We start from the raw sequence: 19230 nt of genomic DNA, 5'->3' as shown, positions 1-19230 counted from the left end.
ACAAGTGCACGTTGAATATTGTACGAACCCAATGTAAATCGAACATGCAACCTTCTAATCTAGAGTTAAACACACTACCATTGCGCAACACATCCCATGATTATATAACTATCATTATTATCAAGGGTTCCAACTCGAATTCAGCTTGTTGAGTAAAAGATGCAGCAGTATTTAAAGCTTGACAATTGTAAAACAAGTTTTTGAGCAAGCTAAACAAGTGCCCGTTGAATATTGTACGAACCCAATGTTAATCGAACATGCAACCTTCTAATCTGGAGTTAGACGCATTACCATTGCGCAACACATCCCATGATTATATAACTAACAGTACTATCAATTGTTCCAAAACGAACTCAGCTTGACTAGTAAAAGATGCAGCAATGAATTCAGATTGACAAGAGTAAAACAAAACAACCTTCTAATCTGGAGTTACAGTACTATCAATGGTTCCAAAACGAATTCAGCTTGACTAGTAAAAGATGAAACATTGAATAAATTGACAAGAGTAAAACAAAACTAAACAACCTTCTAAACTGGAGTTAGACGCACTACCATTGCGCAACACATCCCTTGATTATATAACTAACAATACTATTAATGGTTCCAAAACGAATTCAGCTTGACTAGTAAATGAATTCGGATTGACAAGAGTAAAACAAAACTTCTACCTAGTTATCACAAGTGCACATTGAACATTGAATGAACCCGACGTGAATCGAACACGCAACCTTCTGATCTGGAGTCAGACGCGCTACCATTGCGCCACGGATCCCAAGATTATATAACTATCATCACTATCAAGGTTTCCAACTCGAATTCAGCTTGTCTAGTAAAAAATGCAGCAGTATTTTTCAGCTTGTCAAATTGCAAAACAGGTTTTTGAGCAAGCTAAACAAGCAGCAATTTATTCAGATTGACAAGAGTAAAACAAAATTTTTACCTAGTTATCAAGTGCACATTGAACATTGAATGAACCCAACGTGAATCGAAAACACAACCTTCTAATTTGGAATCAAACAGGCTACCATTGCGCCACGGATCCCAAGATTATATAATTATCATCACTATAAAGGTTTCCAACTCGAATTCAGCTTGTCTAGTAAAAGAAGCAGCAGTACGAACCCAATGTGAATCGAATATGCAACATTCAAATCTGGAGTTACACCCACTACAATTTTGCCAAAGATCCCATGATTATATTACTAATAGTACTATCAATGGTTCCAAAACGAATTCAGATTGAGAAGAGTCAAACAAAATGTTTACCTAGTTATCAAGTGCACATTCATTGAACACATTGAATGAACCCGACGTGAATCGAACACGCAACCTTTTGATCTGGAGTCAGACGCGCTACCATTGCGCCACGATTCCCGAGATTATCTAACTATCATCACTATCAAGGTTTCCAACTTGAATTCAGCTGGTTTAGTAAAAGATGCAGTAGTATGTTCAACTTGACAAATTGTAAAACATGTTTCTGAGCAAGCTAAACAAGTGCACGTTGAATATTGTACGAACCCAATGTAAATCGAACATGCAACCTTCTAATCTGGAGTTAGACGCACTACCATTGCGCAACACATCCCATGATTATATAACTAATAGTACTATCAATGGTTCCAAAACGAATTCAGCTTGACTAGTAAAAGATGCAGCAATGAATTCAGATTGACAAGAGTAAAACAAAATTTTAACCTAGTTATCATCAAGTGCACATTGAACATTGAATGAACCCGACGTGAATCGCACACGCAACCTTCTGATCTGAAGTTAGACGCGCTACCATTCCGCCACGGATCCCAAGATTATATAACTGTCATCACTATCAAGGTTTCCAATTCGAATTCAGCTTGTGTAGTCAAAGATGCAGCAGTATTTTCAGCTTGTCAAATTGTAAAACAAGTTTTTGAGCAATCTAAACAAGTGCACGTTGAATATTGTACAAACTCAATGTGAATCGAACATGCAACCTTCTAATCTGGAGTTAAACACACTACCATTGCGCAACACATCCCATGATTATATAACTAACATTACTATCAATGGTTCCAAAACGAATTCAGATTGACAAGAGTAAAACAAAATTTTAAACTAATTATCAAGTGCACATTGAACATTGAATGAACCCAACGTGAATCGGAAACGCAACCTTCTGATCTGGAATCAAACGCGCCACGGATCCCAAGATTATATAACTATCATCACTATCAAGGTTTCAACCTCGAATTCAGCTTGTCTAGTAAAAGATGCAGCAGTATTTTAAACTTGACAATTGAAAAACATGTTTTTGAGCAAGCTTAACACAACAAGTGCACGTTGAATCTTGTACGAACCCAAATGTGAATCGAACATGCAACCTTCTAATCTGGAGTTAGACTCACTACCATTTCGCCACAGATCCCATGATTATATAACTAACAGTACTATCCATGGTTCTAAAACGAATTCAGCTTGACTAGTAAAAGATGCAGCTTGACAAGAGTAAAACAAATTTTTTACCTAGTAATCTCAAGTGCACATTGAACATTGAATGAACTTGACGTGAATCGAACACGCAACCTTCAGATCTGGAGTCAAACGCGCTACCATTGCGCCACGGATCCCGAGATTATATAACTATCCTCACTATCAAGGTTTCCAACTCGAATTCAGCTTGTCTAGTAAAAGATGCAGCATTGAATTCAGATTGACAAGAGTAAAACAAAATTTTTACTTAGTTATCAAGTGCACATTGAACAGTGAATGAACCCGACGTGAATCGAACACGCAACCTTCTGATCTGGAGTCAGACGCGCTACCATTGCGCCACGAATCCCAAGATTATATAAGTATCATAACTATCAAGGTTTCCAACTCGAATTTAGCTTGTCTAGTAAAAGATGCAGATGTATTTTCAGCTTGAGAATTGTAAAACATGTTTTTTTGCAAGCTAAACAAGTGCACGTTGAATCTTGTACGAACCAAATGTGAATCGAACATGCAACCTTCTAATCTAGAGTTAGACTCACTACCATTTCGCCACAGATCCCATGATTATATAACTAACAGTACTATCAATGGTTCCAAAACGAATTCAGATTGACAAGAGTAAAACAAAATTTGTACCTAGTTATCAAGTGCACATTGAACATTGAATATACCCGACGTGAATCGAACACGCAACCTTCTGATCTGGAGTCAGACGCGCTAGCAATGCGCCACGAATCCCAAGATTATATAACTATCATCACTATCAAGGTTTCCAACTCTAATTCAGCTGGTCTAGTAAAAGATGCAGTAGTATGATCAACTTGACAAATTGTAAAACATGTTTCTAAGCAAGCTAAACAAGTGCACGTTGAATATTGTACGAACCCAATGTAAATCGAACATGCAAACTTCTAATCTGGAGTTAGATGCACTACTATTGCGCAACATATCCCATGATTATATAACTAACAGTACTATCAATGGTTCCAAAACGAATTCAGCTTGACTAGTAAAAAATGCAGCAATGAATTCAGATTGACAAGAGTAAAACAAAACTTTTACCTAGTTATCACAAGTGCACATTGAATGAACACGACGTGAATCGAACACGCAACCTTCTAATCTTGAGTTAGACGCGCTACCATTGCGCCATGGATCCCAAGATTATATTACTATCATCACTATCAAGGTTTCCAACTCGAATTCAGCTTGTCTAGTAAAAGATGCAGCAGTATTTTCAGCTTGTCAAATTGTAAAACAGGTTTTTGAGAAAGCTAAACAAGTGCACGTTGAATATTCTACGAACCCAATGTGAATCGAACATGCAACCTTCTAATCTAGAGTTAAACGCACTACCATTGCGCAACACATCCCATGATTATATAACTAACATTACTATCAATGGTTCCGAAACGAATTCAGGTTGACTAGTAAAAGATGCAGCAATGAATTCAGATTGACAAGAGTAAAACAAAAATTTTACCTAGTTATGAAGTGCACATTGAACATTGAATGAACCCCACGTGAATCGAAAACGCAACCTTTTGATCTCTAATAATACGCGCTACCATTGCGCCACGGATCCCAAGATCATATAACTATCATCACTATCAAGGTTTCCAACTCGAATTCAGCTTGTCTAGTAAAAGATGCAGCAGTATTTTAAACTTGACAACTGTAAAACATGTTTTTGAGCAAGCTTAACAAGTGCACATTGAATATTGTATGAACCCAGTGTGAATCGAATATGCAACCTTCTAATATGGAGTTACACCCACTACAATTTTGCCAAAGAAACCATGATTATATAACTAATAGTACTATCAATGGTTCCAAAACCCAATGTGAATCGAATATGCAACCTTCTGATCTGGAGTTACACCCACTACAATTTTGCCAAAGATCCCATGATTATATAACTAATAGTACTATCAATGGTTCCAAAACAAATTCAGATTGACAAGAGTACAAACAAATTTTTACCGTGAATCGAACACGCAACCTTATAATCTAGAGTCGACGCGCTACATTGCGCCACAAATCCCAAGATTATATAACTATCATCACTACCAAGGTTTCCGACTCGAATTCAGCTTGTCTAGTAAAAGATGCAACAGTATTTTAAACTTGAGAATTGTAAATCATGTTTTTGAGCAACCTAAACAAGTGCTTGTTGAATGTTGTACGAACCCAATGTGAATCGAACATGCAACCTTCTAATCTGGAGTTAGACCCACTACCATTTCGCCACAGATCCCATGATTATATAACTAACCTTCTAATCTGGAGTTAGACCCACTACCATTTCGCCACAGATCCCATGATTATATAACTAACAGTAATATCAATGGTTTCAAAACGAATTCAGATTGACTAGTAAAAGATGCAGCAATGAATTCATATTGACAAGAGTAAAACAGAATTTTTACCTAGTTATCTCAAGTGCACATTGAACATTGAATGAACCCAACGTGAATCGAATGCAACCTTCTGATCTGGAGCCAGACGCGCTACCATTGCGCCACCAAGAGTAAAACAAAATTTTTACCTATTTATCTCAAGTGCACATTGAACATTGAATGAACCCGACGTGAATCGAACGCAACCTTCTGATCTGGAGTCAAACGCGCTACCATTGCGCCACCGATCCCGAGATTATATAACTATCATCACTATCAAGGTTTCCAACTCGAATTCAGCTTGTCTAGTAAAAGATGCAACAGTATTTTAAACTTGAGAATTTTAAAACATGTTTTTGAGCAAGATAAACAAGTGCACGTTCAATATCGTACGAACTCAATGTGAATCGAACTTGCATCCTTCTAATCTAGAGTTAGACCCACTACCATTTCGCCACAGATCCCATGATTAGATAACTAACAGTAATATCAATGGTTCCGAAACGAATTCAGATTGACTAGTAAAAGATGCAGCAGTACTTCAAACTTGAAAATTTTGAAACATGTTTTTGAGCAAGCTAAACAAGTGCACGTTGAATATTGTACGAACCCAATGGGAATCCAACATGCAACCTTCTAACCTGGAGTTAAACGCAATACCATTGCGCAACACATCCCATGATTATATAACTAACATTACTATCAATGGTTTTTCGAACATGCAACCTTCTAATCTGAAGTTAACCGCAATACCATTGGACATTAAACATTGAATGAACCCAACGTGATTCGAAAACGCAACCTTCTGATCTGAATGAAACGTACTACCATTGCGCCACGGATCCCAAGATTATATAACTATCATCACTATCAAGGTTTCCAACTCGAATTCAGCTTGTCTAGTAAAAGATGCAACGGTATTTTAAACTTGAGAATTGTAAAACATGTTTTAAAGCAAGCTAAACAAGTGCACGTTGAATATTGTGCAAACCCAATGTGAATCGAACATGCAACCTTCTAATTTGGAGTTAGACCCACTACCATTTCGCCACAGATCCCATGATTATATAACTAATAGTACTATCAATGGTTCCAAAACGAATTCAGATTGACTAGTAAAAGATGCAGCAATGAATTCAGATTGACAAGAGTAAAACAAAATTTTTACCTAGTTATCAAGTGCACATTGAACATTGAATGAACCCAACGTAAAGCGAAAACGCAACCTTCTTATCTCGAATCAAACGCGCTACCATTGCGCCACGGATCCCAAGATTATATAACTATCATCACTATCAAGGTTTCCAACTCGAATTCAGCTTGTCTAGTAAAAGATGCAACGGTATTTTAAACTTGAGAATTGTAAAACATGTTTTAAAGCAAGCTAAACAAGTGCACGTTGAATATTGTGCAAACCCAATGTGAATCGAACATGCAACCTTCTAATTTGGAGTTAGACCCACTACCATTTCGCCACAGATCCCATGATTATATAACTAATAGTACTATCAATGGTTCCAAAACGAATTCAGATTGACTAGTAAAAGATGCAGCAATGAATTCAGATTGACAAGAGTAAAACAAAATTTTTACCTAGTTATCAAGTGCACATTGAACATTGAATGAACCCAACGTAAAGCGAAAACGCAACCTTCTTATCTCGAATCAAACGCGCTACCATTGCGCCACGGATCCCAAGATTATATAACTATCATCACTATCAAGGTTTCCAACTCGAATTCAGCTTGTCTAGTAAAAGATGAAACAGTATTTTAAACTTGAGAATTGTAAAACATGTTTTAAAGCAAGCTAACCAAGTGCACGTTGAATATTATGCGAACCCAATGTGAATCGAACATGCAACCTTCTAATTTGGAGTTAGACCCACTACCATTTCGCCACAAATCCCATGATTATATAACTAACAGTACTATCAATGGTTCCAAAATGAATTCAGCTTGACTAGTAGAAAATGCAGCACTGAATTCAGATTGACAAGAGTAAAAAAAAAAATTTCACTAGTTATCCAAGTGCACATTGAACATTGAATGAACACGTGAATCGAATATGCAACCATCTAATCTGGAGTCAACGCGCTACCATTGCGCCACGGATCTCGAGATTATATAACTATCATCACTATCAAGGTTTCCAACTCGAATTCAGCTTGTCTAGTAAAAGATGCAATAGTATTTTAAACTTGAGAATTGTAAAACATGTTTTTGAGCAAGCTAAACAAGTGGACGTTGAATATTGTACAAACCCAATGTGAATTGAACATGCAACCTTGGAGTTAGACCCACTACCATTTCGCCACAAATCCCATGATTATATAACTAACAGTACTATAAATGGTTCCAAAAGGAATTCAGCTTGACTAGTAAAAGATGCAGCAATGAATTCAGATTGACAAAAGTAAAACAAAACTTTAACCTAGTTATCATCTAGTAAAAGATGCAGCAATGAATTCAGATTGACAAAAGTAAAACAAAACTTTAACCTAGTTATCATCAAGTGCACATTGAACATTGAATGAACCCGACGTGAATCGAACACGCAACCTTCTGATCTCGAGTCAGACGCGCTACCATTGCGCCACGGATCCCAAGATTATATAACTATCATCACTATCAAAGTTTCCAACTCGAATTCAGCTCGTCTAGTAAAAGATGCAGCAATGAATTCAGATTGACAAGAGTAAAACAAAACTTTAACCTAGTTATCATCAAGTGCACATTGAACATTGAATGAACCCGACGTGAATCGAACACGCAACCTTCTGATCTGGAGTCAGACGCGCTACCATTGCGCCACGGATCCCAAGATTATATAACTATCATCACTATCAAAGTTTCCAACTCGAATTCAGCTCGTCTAGTAAAAGATGCAGCAATGAATTCAGATTGACAAGAGTAAAACAAAACTTTTACCTAGTTATCACAAGTGCACATTGAATGAACTCGATATGAATCAAACACGCAACCTTCTGATCTGGAGTCAAACGTGCTACCATTGCGCCACGGATCCCAACATTATATAACTATCATCACCATCAAAATCACCATCAAAGTTTCCAACTCGAATTTAACTGGTCTAGTAAAAGATGCAGTAGTATGTTCAGCTTGACAAATTGTAAAACATGTTTCTGAGCAAGCCTGGTCTAGTAAAAGATGCAGTAGTATGTTCAGCTTGACAAATTGTAAAACATGTTTCTGAGCAAGCTAAACAAGTGCATGTTGAATATTGTACGAACCCAATGTGAATCGAACATGCAACCTTCTATTCTGGAGTTAGACGCACTACCATTGCGCAACACATCCCATGATTATATAACTAACAGTACTATAAATGGTTCCAAAACGAATTCAGCTTGACTAGTAAAAGATGCAGCAATGAATTCAGATTGACAAGAGTAAAACAAAACTTTAACCTAGTTATCATCAAGTGCACATTGAACATTGAATGAACCCGACGTGAATCGAACACGCAACCTTCTGATCTGGAGTCAGACGCGCTACCATTGCGCCACGGATCCCGAGATTATAGAACTATCATCACTATCAAGGTTTCCAACTCGAATTCAGCTGGTCTAGTAAAAGATGCAGTAGTAAGTTCACCTTGACAAATGGTAAAACATGTTTCTGAGCAAGCTAAACAAGTGCATGTTGAACATTGAATGAACTCAACGTGAATCGAACACGCAACCATTTGATCTGGAGTCAGACACGCTACCATTGCGCCACGGATCCCGAGATTATATAACTATCATCACTATCAATGTTTCCAACTCGAATTCAGCTTGTCTAGTAAAAGATTCAACAGTATTTTAAACATGAGAATTGTAAAACATGTTTTTGAGCAAGCTAAACAAGTGCACGTTAAATATTGTACGAACCCAATGTGAATCAAACATGCAACCTTCTAATCTGGAGTTAGACCCACTACCATTTCGCCACAGATCCCATGATTATATAACTAATAGTACTATCAATGGTTCCAAAACGAATTCAGCTTGACTAGTAAAAGATGCAGCAACAAATTGACAAGAGTAAAACAAAATTTTTACCTAGTTATCATCAAGTGCACATTGAACATTGAATGAACCCGACGAATCAAACACGCAACCTTCTGATCTGGAGTCAAACGCGCTACCATTGCGCCACGGATCCCAAGATTATATAAGTACCATTGCGCCACGGATCCCAAGATTATATAACTAAAATCATTATCAAGGTTTCCAACTCGAATTCAGCTGGTCTAGTAAAAGATGCAGTAGTATGTTCAGCTTGACAAATTGTAAAACATGTTTCTAAGAAAGCTAAACAAGTGCACGTTGAATATTGTACGAACTCAATGTGAATCGAACATGCAACCTTCTAATCTAGAGTTAGACCCACTACCATTTCGCCACAGATCCCATGATTATATAACTAACACTACCATCAATGGTTCCAAAATGAATTCAGCTTGACTTGTAAAAGATGCAGCAATGAATTCAAATTGATAAGAGTAAAACAAATTTTTTACCTAGTTATCATCAAGTGCACATTGAACATTATATGAACCCGACGTGAATCGAACACGCAACCTTCTAATCTGGAGTCAGACGCGCTACAGTTGCGCCACGGATCCCAAGATTATATAACTATCATCACTATCAAAGTTTCCAACTCGAATTCAGCTGGTCTAGTAAAAGATGCAGTAGTATGTTCAGCTAGACAAATTGTAAAACATGTTTCTGAGCAAGCTAAACAAGTGCACGTTGAATATTGTATGAACCCAATGTGAATCGAACATGCAACCTTCTAATCTGGAATTAGACGCACTACCATTGCGCAACACATCCTATGATTATATAACTAACAGTACTATCAATGGTTCCAAAACGAATTCATCGAGACTAGTAAAAGATGCAGCAATGAATTCAGATTGACAAGAGTAAAACAAAACTTTTACCTAGTTATCACAAGTGCACATTGAACATTGAATGAACCCGACGTCAAGAGTAAAACAAAACTTTTACCTAGTTATCACAAGTGCACATTGAACATTGAATGAACCCGACGTGAATCGAACACGCAACCTTCTGATCTGGAGTCAGACGCGCTACCATTGCGCCACGGATCCTAAGATTACATAACTATCATCACTATAAAGGTCTCCAACTCGAATTCAGCTTGTCTAGTAAAAGATGCAACAGTATTTTAAACTTGAGAATTGTAAAACATGTTTTTGATAGAGCTAAACAAGTGCACGTTGATTATTGTACGAACCCAATGTGAATCGACCATGCAACCTTCTCATCTGGAGTTAGACCCACTACCATTTCGCCACAGATCCCATGATTATATAACTAATAGTACTATCAATGGTTCCAAAACGAATTCAGATTGACAAGAGTAAAACAAAACTTTTACCCTAGTTATCACAAGTGCACATTGAACATTGAATGAACCCGACGTGAATCGAACACGCAACCTTCTGACCTGGAGTCCGACGCACTACCATTGCGCCACGGATCCCAAGATAATATAACTATCATCACTATAAAGGTCTCCAACTCGAATTCAGCTTGTCTAGTAAAAGATGCAACAGTATTTTAAACTTGAGAATTGTAAAACATGTTTTTGATAGAGCTAAACAAGTGCACGTTGATTATTGTACGAACCCAATGTGAATCGACCATGCAACCTTCTCATCTGGAGTTAGACCCACTACTATTTCGCCACAGATCCCATGATTATATAACTAATAGTACTATCAATGGTTCCAAAACGAATTCAGATTGACAAGAGTAAAACAAAACTTTTACCCTAGTTATCACAAGTGCACATTGAACATTGAATGAACCCGACGTGAATCGAACACGCAACCTTCTGATCTGGAGTCAGACGCACTACCATTGCGCCACGGATCCCAAGATTATATAACTATCATCACTATAAAGGTCTCCAACTCGAATTCAGCTTGTCTAGTAAAAGATGCAACAGTATTTTAAACTTGAGAATTGTAAAACATGTTTTTGATAGAGCTAAACAAGTGCACGTTGATTATTGTACGAACCCAATGTGAATCGACCATGCAACCTTCTCATCTGGAGTTAGACCCACTACCATTTCGCCACAGATCCCATGATTATATAACTAATAGTACTATCAATGGTTCCAAAACGAATTCAGATTGACAAGAGTAAAACAAAACTTTTACCCTAGTTATCACAAGTGCACATTGAACATTGAATGAACCCGACGTGAATCGAACACGCAACCTTCTGATCTGGAGTCAGACGCACTACCATTGCGCCACGGATCCTGAGATTATATAACTATCATCACTATAAAGGTCTCCAACTCGAATTCAGCTTGTCTAATAAAAGATGCAACAGTATTTTAAACTTGAGAATTGTAAAACATGTTTTTGATCAAGCTAAACAAGTGCACGTTGATTATTGTACGAACCCAATGTGAATCGACCATGCAACCTTCTCATCTAGCTAAACAAGTGCACGTTGATTATTGTACGAACCCAATGTGAATCGACCATGCAACCTTCTCATCTGGAGTTAGACCCACTACCATTTCGCCACAGATCCCATGATTATATAATTAATAGTACTATCAATGGTTCCAAAACGAATTCAGCTTGACTAGTAAAACATGCAGCAATGAATTCAGATTGACAAGAGTAAAACAAAATTTTTACCTAGTTATCTCAAGTGCACATTGAACATTGAATGAACCCGACGTGAATCGAACACGCAACCTTCTAATCTGGAGTCAGACGCGCTACCATTGCGCCACAGATCCCAAGATTATATAACTATCATCACTATCAAAGTTTCCAACTGGAATTCAGCTGGTCTAGTAAAAGATGCAGTAGTATGTTGAGCTTGACAAATTGTAAAACATGTTTCTGAGCCAGCTAAACAAGTGCACGTTGAATATTGTACGAACCCAATGTGAATCGAACATGCAATCTTCTATCTGGAGTTAGACGCACTACCATTGCACAACACATGAATCGAACATGCAATCTTCTATCTGGAGTTAGACGCACTACCATTGCACAACACATCCCATGATTATATAACTAACAGTATTATCAATGGTTCCAAAACGAATTCAGCTTGACTAGTAAAAGATGCAGCAATGAATTCAGATTGACAAGAGTAAAACAAAACTTTTACCTTGTTATCACAAGTGCACATTGAATATTGAATGAACCCGACGTGAATCGAACACGCAACCTTCTGATCTGGAGTCAGACGCGCTACCATTGCGCCACGGATCCCGAGATTATAGAACTATCATCACTATCAAGGTTTCCAACTCGAATTCAGCTTGTCTAGTAAAAGATTCAACAGTATTTTAAACATGAGAATTGTAAAACATGTTTTTGAGCAAGCTAAACAAGTGCACGTTGAATATTGTACGAACCCAATGTGAATCAAACATGCAACCTTCTAATCTGGAGTTACATCCACTACCGTCACAGATCCCATGATTATATAACTAACAGTACTATCAATGGTTCCAAAACGAATTCAGATTGACAAGAGTTAAACAAAATTTGTACCTAGTTATCAAGTGCACAATGAACATTGAATGAACCCGACGTGAATCAAACACGCAACCTTTTACTCTGGAGATAGACACGCTACCATTGCGCTACGGATCCAAAGATTATATAACTATCATCACTATCAAGGTTTCCAACTCTATTAAGCTTGTCTAGTAAAAGATGCAGCAGTATTTTAAACTTACATTTGTAAACATGTTTTTGAGCAAGCTAAACAAGTGCCCGTTGAATATTATACGAACCCAATGTGAATTGAACATGCATCCTTCTAATCTGGAGTTAGACCCACTACAATTTCGCCACAGATCCCATGATTATATAACTAATAGTACTATCAATGGTTCCAAAACGAATTCAGCTTGACTAGTAAAAGATGCAGCAATGAATTCAAATTGACATGAGTAAAACAAATTTTTTACCTAGTTATCATCAAGTGCACATTGAACAATGGATGAACCCGACGTGAATCGAACACGCAACCTTCTGATCTGGAGTCAGACGTGCTACCATTGCGCCACGGATCCCAAGATTATATAACTATCATCACTATCAAAGTTTCCAACTCGAATTCAGCTGGTCTAGTAATAGATGCAGTAGTATGTTGAGCTTGACAAATTGTAAAACATGTTTCTTAGCCCGCTAAACAAGTGCACGTTGAATATTGTATGAACCCAATGTGAATCGAACATGCAACCTTCTATCTGGAGTTAGACGCACTACCATTGCACAACACATCCCATGATTATATAACTAAAATACTATCAATGGTTCCAAAACGAATTCAGCTTGACTAGTAAACGATGCAACAATGAATTCAGATTGAGAAGAGTAAAACAAAACTTTTACCTAGTTATCACAAGTGCACATTGAACATTGAATGAACCCGACGTGAATCGAACACGCAACCTTCTGATCTGGAGTCAGACGCGCTACCATTCCGCCACGGATCCCGAGATTATATAACTATCATCACTATCAAGGTTTCCAACTCGAATTCAGCTTGTCTAGTAAAAGATTCAACAGTATTTTAAACATGAGAATTGTAAAACATGTTTTTGAGCAAGCTAAACAAGTGCACGTTGAATATTGTACGAACCCAATGTGAATCAAACATGCAACCTTCTAATCTGGAGTTACATCCACTACCGTCACAGATCCCATGATTATATAACTAACAGTACTATCAATGGTTCCAAAACGAATTCAGATTGACAAGAGTAAAAGAAAATTTGTACCTAGTTATCAAGTGCACAATGAACATTGAATGAACCCGACGTGAATCAAACACGCAACCTTTTAATCTCGAGTTAGACACGCTACCATTGCGCCACGGATCCAAAGATTATATAACTATCATCACTATCAAGGTTTCCAACTCTATTAAGCTTGTCTAGTAAAAGATGCAGCAGTATTTTAAACTTGACATTTGTAAACATGTTTTTGAGCAAGCTAAACAAGTGCCCGTTGAATATTATACGAACCCAATGTGAATTGAACATGCATCCTTCTAATCTGGAGTTAGACCCACTACCATTTCGCCATAGATCCCATGATTATATAACTAATAGTACTATCAATGGTTCCAAAACGAATTCAGCTTGACTAGTAAAAGATGCAGCAATGAATTAAAATTGACAAGAGTAAAACAAATTTTTTACCTAGTTATCATCAAATGCACATTGAATAATGGATGAACCCGACATGAATCGAACACGCAACCTTCTGATCTGGAGTCAGACGTGCTACCATTTTGCCATAGATCCCAAGATTATATAACTATCATCACTATCAAGGTTTCCAACTCGAATTCAGCTTGTCTAGTAAAAGATGCAACAGTACTTGAAAAACATGTTTTTGAGCAAGCTAAACAAGTGCACATTGAATATTGTACGAACCCAATGTGAATTGAACATGCAACCTTCTAATCTGGAGTTAGACCCACTACCATTTCACCACAAATCCCATGATTATAGAACTAACAGTAATATCAATGGTTCCAAAACGAATTCAGCTTGACAAGAGTAAAACAAAACTTATACCTAGTTATCACAAGTGCACATTGAATGAACTCGACGTGAATCGAACGCGCAACCTTCTGATCTGGAGTCAAACGTGCAACCATTGCGCCACGGATCCCAAGATTATATAACTATCATCACCATCAAAATCACCATTAAAGTTTCCAACTCGAATTTAGCTGGTCTAGTAAAAGATGCAGTAGTATGTTCAGCTTGACAAATTGTAAAACATGTTTCTGAGCAAGCCTGGTCTAGTAAAAGATGCAGTAGTATGTTCAGCTTGACAAATTGTAAAACATGTTTCTGAGCAAGCTAAACAAGTGCATGTTGAATATTGTACGAACCCAATGTGAATCGAACATGCAACCTTCTAATCTGGAGTTAGACGCACTACCATTGCGCAACACATCCCATGATTATATAACTAACAGTACTATAAATGGTTCCAAAACGAATTCAGCTTGACTAGTAAAAGATGCAGCAATGAATTCAGATTGACAAGAGTAAAACAAAACTTTAACCTAGTTATCATCAAGTGCACATTGAACATTGAATGAACCCGACGTGAATCGAACACGCAACCTTCTGATCTGGAGTCAGACGTGCTACCATTGCGCCACGGATCCCAAGATTATATAACTAAAATCACAATCAAGGTTTCCAACTCGAATTCAGCTGGTCTAGTAAAAGATGCAGTAGTATGTTCACCTTGACAAATGGTAAAACATGTTTCTGAGCAAGCTAAATAAGTGCACGTTGAATATTGTACGAACCCAATGTGAATCGAACATGCAACCTTCTAATCTTGAGTTAGACCCACTATCATTTCGCCACAGATCCCATGATTATATAACTAACAGTAATATCAATGGTTCCAAAACGAATTCAGCTTGACTAGTAAAAGATGCAGAAATGAATTCAGATTGACAAGAGTAAAACAAAACTTTTACCTAGTTATCTCAAGTGCACGTTGAACATTGAATGAACCCGACGTGAATCGAACACGCAACCATCTGATCTGGAGTCAGACACGCTACCATAGCGCCACGGATCCCGAGATTATATAACTATCATCACTATCAAGGTTTCCAACTCGAATTCAGCTTGTCTAGTAAAAGATGCAACAGTACTTTAAACTTGAAAATTGTAAAACATGTTTTTGAGCAAGCTAAACAAGTGCACATTGAATATTGTACGAACCCAATGTGAATCGAACATGCAACCTTCTAATTTGGAGTTAGACCCACTACCATTTCACAACAAATCCCATGATTATAGAACAAACAGTAATATCAATGGTTCCAAAACGAATTCAGCTTGACTAGTAAAAGATGCAGCAATGAATTCAGATTGACAAGAGTAAAACAAAACTTATACCTAGTTATCACAAGTGCACATTGAATGAACTCGACGTGTCCCCTTCTCATCTAGAGTCAAACGTGCTACCATTGCGCCACGGATCCAAAGATTATATAACTAGCATCACTATCAAAATCACCATCAAAGTTTCCAACTGGAATTTAGCTGGTCTAGTAAAAGATGCAGTAGTATGTTCAGCTTGACAAATTGTAAAACATGTTTCTGAGCAAGCTAAACAAGTGCATGTTGAATATTGTACGAACCTAATGTGAATTGAACATGCAACCTTCTAATCTGGAGTTAGATGCACTACCATTGCGCAACACATCCCATGATTATATAACTAACAGTACTATAAATGGTTCCAAAACGAATTCAGCTTGACTAGTAAAAGATGCAGCAATGAATTCAGATTGACAAGAGTAAAACAAAACTTTAACCTAGTTATCATCAAGTGCACATTGAACATTGAATGAACCCGACGTGAATCGAACACGCAACCTTCTGATCTGGAGTCAGACGCGCTACCATTGCGCCACGGATCCCGAGATTATATAACTATCATCACTATAAAGGTCTCCAACTCGAATTCAGCTTGTCTAGTAAAAGATGCAACAGTATTTTAAACTTGAGAATTGTAAAACATGTTTTTGATCAAGCTAAACAAGTTCACATTGATTATTGTACGAACCCAATGTGAATCGACCATGCAACCTTCTCATCTAGAGTTAGACCCACTACCATTTCGCCACAGATCCCATGATTATATAACTAATAGTACTATCAATGGTTCGAAAACGAATTTAGCTTGACTAGTAAAACATGCAGCAATGAATTCAGATCGACAAGAGTAAAACAAAATTTTTACCTAGTTATCTCAAGTGCACTTTGAACATTGAATGAACCCGACGTGAATCGAACACGCAACCTTCTGATCTGGAGTCAGACGCGCTACCATTGCGCCACGGATCCCAAAATTATATAACTATCATCACTAACAAAGTTTCCAACTCGAATTCAGCTGGTCTAGTAAAAGATGCAGTAGTATGTTGAGCTTGACAAATTGTAAAACATGTTTCTCAGCCAGCTAAACAAGTGCACGTTGAATATTGTACGAACCCAATGTGAATCGAACATGCAATCTTCTATCTGGAGTTAGACGCACTACCATTGCACAACACATCCCATGATTATATAACTAACAGTACTATCAATGGTTCCAAAACGAATTCAGCTAGACTAGTAAAACATGCATCAATGAATTCAGATTGACAAGAGTAAAACAAAATTTGTACCTAGTTATCAAGTGCACATTTAACATTGAATGAACCCGACGTGAATCAAACACGCAACCTTTTGATTTTGATCTGGAGTTAGACACGCTACCATTGCGCCACGGATCCCAAGATTATATAACTATCATCACTATCAAGGTTTCCAACTCTATTCAGCTTGTCTAGTAAAAGATGCAGCAGTATTTTAAACTTGACATTTGTAAAACATGTTTTTGAGCAAGCTAAACAGTGCCCGTTGAATATTATACGAACCCAATGTGAATCGAACATGCAACCTTCTAATCTGGAGTTAGACCCACTACCATTTCGCCACAGATCCCATGATTATATAACTAACAGTACTATCAATGATTCCAAAACGAATTCAGCTTGACTAGTAAAAGATGCAGCAATGAATTCAGATTGACAAGAGTAAAACAAAAGAGTAAAACAAAACTTTTACCTAGTTATCACAAGTGCACATTGAACATTGAATGAACCCGACGTGAATCGAACACGCAACCTTCTGATCTGGAGTCAGACGCGCTACCATTGCGCCACAGATCCCAAGATTATATCACTATCATCACTATCAAAGTTTCCAACTCGAATTCAGCTGGTCTAGTAAAAGATGCAGTAGTATGTTCAGCTTGACAAATGGTAAAACATGTTTCTGAGAAAGCTAAACAAATGAACGTTGAATATTAGACAAATCCAATGTGAATCGAACATGCAACCTTCTAATCTGGAGTTAGACGCACTACCATTGCGCAACACATCCCATGATTATATAACTAACAGTACTATCAATGGTTCCAAAACCAATTCAGCTTGACTAGTAAAAGATGCAACAATGAATTCAGATTGACAAGAGTAAAACAAAACTTTTACCTAGTTATCACAAGTGCACATTGAACATTGAATGAACCCGACGTGAATCGAACACGCAACCTTCTGATATGGAGTTAGACGCGCTACCATTGCGCCACAGATCCCAAGATTATATAACTATCATCACTATCAAAGTTTCCAACTTGAATTCAGCTGGTCTAGTAAAAGATGCAGTAGTATGTTGAGCTTGTCAAATTGTAAAACATGTTTCTGAGCAAGCTAAACAAGTGCACGTTGAATATTGAAGGAACCCAATGTGAATCGAACATGCAACCTTCTAATCTGGAGTTAGACGCACTACCATTGCGCATCACATCCCATGATTATATAACTAACAGTACTATTAATGGTTCCAAAACGAATTCAGCTTGTCTAGTAAAAGATGCAACAGTACTTTAAACTTGAAAATTGTAAAACATGTTTCTGAGCCCGCTAAACAAGTGCACGTTGAATATTGTACGAACCCAATGTGAATCGAACATGCAACCTTCTATCTGGAGTTAGACGCACTACCATTGCACAACACATCCCATGATTATATAACTAAAATACTATCAATGGTTCCAAAACGAATTCTGCTTGACTAGTAAAATATGCAGCAATGAATTCAGATTGAGAAGAGTAAAACAAAACTTTTACCTAGTTATCACAAGTGCACATTGAACATTGAATGAACCCGACGTGAATCGAACACGCAACCTTCTGATATGGAGTTAGACGCGCTACCATTGCGCCACAGATCCCAAGATTATATAACTATCATCACTATCAAAGTTTCCAACTTGAATTCAGCTGGTCTAGTAAAAGATGCAGTAGTATGTTGAGCTTGTCAAATTGTAAAACATGTTTCTGAGCAAGCTAAACAAGTGCACGTTGAATATTGAAGGAACCCAATGTGAATCGAACATGCAACCTTCTAATCTGGAGTTAGACGCACTACCATTGCGCATCACATCCCATGATTATATAACTAACAGTACTATTAATGGTTCCAAAACGAATTCAGCTTGTCTAGTAAAAGATGCAACAGTACTTTAAACTTGAAAATTGTAAAACATGTTTCTGAGCCCGCTAAACAAGTGCACGTTGAATATTGTACGAACCCAATGTGAATCGAACATGCAACCTTCTATCTGGAGTTAGACGCACTACCATTGCACAACACATCCCATGATTATATAACTAAAATACTATCAATGGTTCCAAAACGAATTCTGCTTGACTAGTAAAATATGCAGC

General features: G+C 37.4%; 28 non-coding genes across 28 annotated transcripts; all 28 read right to left on the bottom strand.

The window, feature by feature from the left end:
• Window positions 1-700: 700 nt before the first annotated feature.
• Window positions 701-772, bottom strand: TRNAW-CCA. Its single transcript has one exon. It is a non-coding gene; the product is annotated as a tRNA-Trp (tRNA).
• A 530-nt stretch (window positions 773-1302) lies between these two features.
• TRNAW-CCA lies at window positions 1303-1374 on the bottom strand. The gene has a single exon. It is a non-coding gene; the product is annotated as a tRNA-Trp (tRNA).
• Window positions 1375-1731: 357 nt separating this feature from the next.
• Window positions 1732-1803, bottom strand: TRNASTOP-UCA. Its single transcript has one exon. It is a non-coding gene; the product is annotated as a tRNA-Sec (tRNA).
• A 731-nt stretch (window positions 1804-2534) lies between these two features.
• TRNAW-CCA lies at window positions 2535-2606 on the bottom strand. The gene has a single exon. It is a non-coding gene; the product is annotated as a tRNA-Trp (tRNA).
• A 140-nt stretch (window positions 2607-2746) lies between these two features.
• TRNAW-CCA lies at window positions 2747-2818 on the bottom strand. The gene has a single exon. It is a non-coding gene; the product is annotated as a tRNA-Trp (tRNA).
• A 320-nt stretch (window positions 2819-3138) lies between these two features.
• Window positions 3139-3210, bottom strand: TRNAW-CCA. Its single transcript has one exon. It is a non-coding gene; the product is annotated as a tRNA-Trp (tRNA).
• Window positions 3211-3559: 349 nt separating this feature from the next.
• On the bottom strand, window positions 3560-3631 carry TRNAL-CAA. The gene has a single exon. It is a non-coding gene; the product is annotated as a tRNA-Leu (tRNA).
• A 3773-nt stretch (window positions 3632-7404) lies between these two features.
• On the bottom strand, window positions 7405-7476 carry TRNAS-CGA. The gene has a single exon. It is a non-coding gene; the product is annotated as a tRNA-Ser (tRNA).
• Window positions 7477-7619: 143 nt separating this feature from the next.
• TRNAW-CCA lies at window positions 7620-7691 on the bottom strand. The gene has a single exon. It is a non-coding gene; the product is annotated as a tRNA-Trp (tRNA).
• A 643-nt stretch (window positions 7692-8334) lies between these two features.
• TRNAW-CCA lies at window positions 8335-8406 on the bottom strand. Its single transcript has one exon. It is a non-coding gene; the product is annotated as a tRNA-Trp (tRNA).
• A 142-nt stretch (window positions 8407-8548) lies between these two features.
• TRNAW-CCA lies at window positions 8549-8620 on the bottom strand. Its single transcript has one exon. It is a non-coding gene; the product is annotated as a tRNA-Trp (tRNA).
• An 811-nt stretch (window positions 8621-9431) lies between these two features.
• On the bottom strand, window positions 9432-9503 carry TRNAW-CCA. The gene has a single exon. It is a non-coding gene; the product is annotated as a tRNA-Trp (tRNA).
• Window positions 9504-9926: 423 nt separating this feature from the next.
• On the bottom strand, window positions 9927-9998 carry TRNAW-CCA. The gene has a single exon. It is a non-coding gene; the product is annotated as a tRNA-Trp (tRNA).
• A 323-nt stretch (window positions 9999-10321) lies between these two features.
• TRNAW-CCA lies at window positions 10322-10393 on the bottom strand. The gene has a single exon. It is a non-coding gene; the product is annotated as a tRNA-Trp (tRNA).
• A 323-nt stretch (window positions 10394-10716) lies between these two features.
• Window positions 10717-10788, bottom strand: TRNAW-CCA. The gene has a single exon. It is a non-coding gene; the product is annotated as a tRNA-Trp (tRNA).
• Window positions 10789-11111: 323 nt separating this feature from the next.
• TRNAW-CCA lies at window positions 11112-11183 on the bottom strand. The gene has a single exon. It is a non-coding gene; the product is annotated as a tRNA-Trp (tRNA).
• Window positions 11184-11605: 422 nt separating this feature from the next.
• On the bottom strand, window positions 11606-11677 carry TRNAW-CCA. The gene has a single exon. It is a non-coding gene; the product is annotated as a tRNA-Trp (tRNA).
• A 412-nt stretch (window positions 11678-12089) lies between these two features.
• TRNAW-CCA lies at window positions 12090-12161 on the bottom strand. The gene has a single exon. It is a non-coding gene; the product is annotated as a tRNA-Trp (tRNA).
• A 740-nt stretch (window positions 12162-12901) lies between these two features.
• On the bottom strand, window positions 12902-12973 carry TRNAW-CCA. The gene has a single exon. It is a non-coding gene; the product is annotated as a tRNA-Trp (tRNA).
• Window positions 12974-13327: 354 nt separating this feature from the next.
• Window positions 13328-13399, bottom strand: TRNAW-CCA. Its single transcript has one exon. It is a non-coding gene; the product is annotated as a tRNA-Trp (tRNA).
• Window positions 13400-13714: 315 nt separating this feature from the next.
• Window positions 13715-13786, bottom strand: TRNAS-CGA. The gene has a single exon. It is a non-coding gene; the product is annotated as a tRNA-Ser (tRNA).
• A 1235-nt stretch (window positions 13787-15021) lies between these two features.
• Window positions 15022-15093, bottom strand: TRNAW-CCA. Its single transcript has one exon. It is a non-coding gene; the product is annotated as a tRNA-Trp (tRNA).
• A 356-nt stretch (window positions 15094-15449) lies between these two features.
• On the bottom strand, window positions 15450-15521 carry TRNAW-CCA. Its single transcript has one exon. It is a non-coding gene; the product is annotated as a tRNA-Trp (tRNA).
• Window positions 15522-16299: 778 nt separating this feature from the next.
• Window positions 16300-16371, bottom strand: TRNAW-CCA. The gene has a single exon. It is a non-coding gene; the product is annotated as a tRNA-Trp (tRNA).
• Window positions 16372-16726: 355 nt separating this feature from the next.
• On the bottom strand, window positions 16727-16798 carry TRNAW-CCA. Its single transcript has one exon. It is a non-coding gene; the product is annotated as a tRNA-Trp (tRNA).
• Window positions 16799-17595: 797 nt separating this feature from the next.
• TRNAW-CCA lies at window positions 17596-17667 on the bottom strand. Its single transcript has one exon. It is a non-coding gene; the product is annotated as a tRNA-Trp (tRNA).
• Window positions 17668-18023: 356 nt separating this feature from the next.
• On the bottom strand, window positions 18024-18095 carry TRNAW-CCA. Its single transcript has one exon. It is a non-coding gene; the product is annotated as a tRNA-Trp (tRNA).
• A 567-nt stretch (window positions 18096-18662) lies between these two features.
• TRNAW-CCA lies at window positions 18663-18734 on the bottom strand. The gene has a single exon. It is a non-coding gene; the product is annotated as a tRNA-Trp (tRNA).
• Between the last annotated feature and the right edge of the window lie 496 nt (window positions 18735-19230).

The sequence above is a fragment of the Cucurbita moschata genome, unplaced genomic scaffold (genome assembly GCF_002738365.1).
Source record: "Cucurbita moschata cultivar Rifu unplaced genomic scaffold, Cmos_1.0 Cmo_Scf00040, whole genome shotgun sequence".
NCBI lineage: Eukaryota > Viridiplantae > Streptophyta > Magnoliopsida > Cucurbitales > Cucurbitaceae > Cucurbita > Cucurbita moschata.
Note: the sequence above shows the minus strand (reverse complement) of the source record. Positions and strands in the feature narration are given on the sequence as shown.